The sequence below is a fragment of the Brassica napus genome, unplaced genomic scaffold (genome assembly GCF_020379485.1).
Source record: "Brassica napus cultivar Da-Ae unplaced genomic scaffold, Da-Ae ScsIHWf_1215;HRSCAF=1739, whole genome shotgun sequence".
Lineage (NCBI taxonomy): Eukaryota > Viridiplantae > Streptophyta > Magnoliopsida > Brassicales > Brassicaceae > Brassica > Brassica napus.
In genome coordinates this window covers 74,677-77,500 of record NW_026014636.1, presented here as the reverse complement: position 1 = coordinate 77,500, position 2,824 = coordinate 74,677, and positions in this window count along the sequence as shown.

Sequence of the window (2,824 nt, the reverse complement as noted above, 5' to 3'; positions counted from 1 at the left end):
CCATGGTGCGGGGAGACGCACCAGTCAGGTCATTAGACCTTGAGACAAGCGTATCATGGCCCTGAATGAAGGTTAAGGGCATCAGTCAGCTGAGACTTAACCAGGATACGATGGAAATAAGGGTAAAGGGGCTGGGTGAGTGTTTAGGCAGCTGGACGAGTGTTGGTTTCAGTTCAATCAGCTCGGTTCAGCTGGTAATCAGTTAACCATGATCTGTTCAGCTCACAGGAGCTGGTGGGCTAGCTCAATCAGCTGGGAACAGCTGGGGGTCAGCTCAATCCAGTGAACGGTGCGTTCTGGTTCGGATCAGTGTGGGCGAGTCCGGGACGGTTACTGGGCGAGCCGATGGTCCGGGTGCAGGACGGTTCGACCAAATGGGTCTTAGGCTTGGGATAGGGAGCGGGCAAGCTCCCAGAGTGTGAGCTGAAGCTCAGTGATCGATTTGCCAAAGGAAGAAAAGGGGAGAAACCGCCAAGGGGCGGTTATGGGACGGTTATGGGACGGTTTTGGGAAGAAAGGAAGGGATTTTGGTAACTGTTCGCCCAGGCGGTTGGGGACAGTTTAAATCGTCTTCTCTCTCTCATTTCTGATCATTCTGGTCGGTTTTTACTCATTCCACACAGAGAGAAACACAGAAATAATTCAAGAGAGAAAGAGAGACAGAAACTTTGGATCAGCCGATTTGATCCAAGAGATTGTTCTTAAGTGTTCCTGGTGTGTTTGGGCGTGTGATCAAGAGGATGGATTTGAGACAGAAAGACAAGGAGAAGGCAAAGGAGAAAGAGAAGGAAGTCGCCCCTGGAGACCGAACTCCTAAGGTGAGAGGTGTGGCCAAGAGTAACCGGACAAGGCCGCGGATGATGGCCGTGTGAGCCTGGCCGGTTTGGATCGATTGGCTACTCCTTACTCTGACTTCTTCTACTCTGTTTCTTCTTATATGTTGTGCTATGGAATGTTTTATGTTGTTACAGGAAAGGATTCATTAATCCTAAGGCCTTGGCCTGATCAAATTCCCATGAAAGTCCCTTGTTCTTGTGTGGGCTGTTCATGGCCGAGACCACTATGATCTGAGCCGATTCTTTTGAATCTGTTTATGGGAATATTTTTCTTCTGAATTATCATGAATTATCTTGAATTTTATTTGGTATTTGGATCTCTTTTTAAAGGGGTCAGATTTGACATTTTGATGATTGTTCTTGACTAGATTGGATCCGACCATGCAATGTGATTTGATTCTTGTTTTGTAATCTAACCTTGTGATTGTGTGGTTGTTTGTGTTGGATCCAGGACCAGAAATGGACCGTGGTAAGGGAAAAGCACCATGAGGACCGCGGCCATGGGAAGATGTGTGGTGATTGGGTTGATTCTGAAAATTGTGTGATTATTGTAGCCTATTGTGCAACTTGTGAACTTATGCGATTCTAGTATGTATTCTATTATTTAGGATGATGAATGATGTATGAACCTTGGTTAATATCTATGAAGTATCTATTTTCATTTGTTGATGCTTGATTGTTTAAGTGTGAATGTTCAACCTCAAAACTCTGAAAAAGACTTAGAATTATTTAACACTTGAACTTGAATATGAAAGATGGAATTGGTTGCATTGTTTGGTGAGGCCGCGGTCTGGTTGGATTGAGGAATCCAGGATCGGGTCTTACACACCCCTTGACTTAGAATCAGATAGATAGTCCAGAATAGATAAATAGAACACACGAACAGATCCGGATCGTCCCCAAAGACCAATCCGTCTAACCGGATAGAATCTAGGTGCGACCGGCCAATGGAGTCCGGCTCAATGGCTCAACGGACTCCCTTACCTGATCCGGCCTTAGGCCTGGATCCAATCGGCCGAGTAAGCCTCAAGCCTAATCCGGAAGGCTTAGCAACCGGTCAGACCTTGCGACTCTACCTTGGCTTAGACAAACCGTGACCTTGTCTTGACTAGACAAGCCATAGGCTGATCCATAAGGATCGGTCCTAACCCGTCCCGAAAGACACCATTTGGAACATGCACCCTTTGGCCATTCGTGCCTCTTGGACACTCATGACTCTTGACAACTCGTGCCCTTTGGGTCATTCCCAACCGTTCGTCCTAACCGCCCAGTCTTGGTGCGATCGGATCATCCGACTAACCGACCCGTGTCTAGGCTAGCGGTTTGGTTATGTTCGGCCAAAGCCTAGGGACGTGTCCCTTGGACTCAACCAACACAACCTTTCGTGTTTAGGAACCGAGCAGAGCTGCGGTGCGGTCGCATGGACCGTCCGTTCGGTCTGATGGAGCCACGGCCCATCACATACCTTGTGAACCACGTCTGGATTCTCCATGCTCTTCTCCTTGTCTTGATCTCCCATTCTTGACCGGAGTTAGTCCTCAAACGATCAGAGTCGCCGGAACACAACACCACCACAATCGGCCTTTCTCTTGGCCGGAACTCTCTCTTTCTCTCTTTCTTTCTCTCTACGTTTTTCTCTGAGTATTTTACTCTGGAATTGGATAATGAATTCGACCAGAGAGCCCCCATATTTATAGAAAACGAGGGGGTAAGTCTTGCCCCACGAACAGGCATGACTTGCTAGCGAATGGGCACCATCGGCCAAAGGTTGTCCCCTTTCGGCCATTTGCATCCCTTTGCCCTTTCTGATTGGGTTTGGGGTCGGCCACAAGCCCAACCCACGCCCCAAGTCTCCTGGACTTAGCCCATGGCCTTGTCCTAAGACCCAACAGCCCATGGCCTCATGGCCGGACCTCACAGCCCGCCACTGACCCGGACCCGGACCATCGGTCTAAAGCCCGGACAGTCCGTCTAGCTGAGATGAGCTG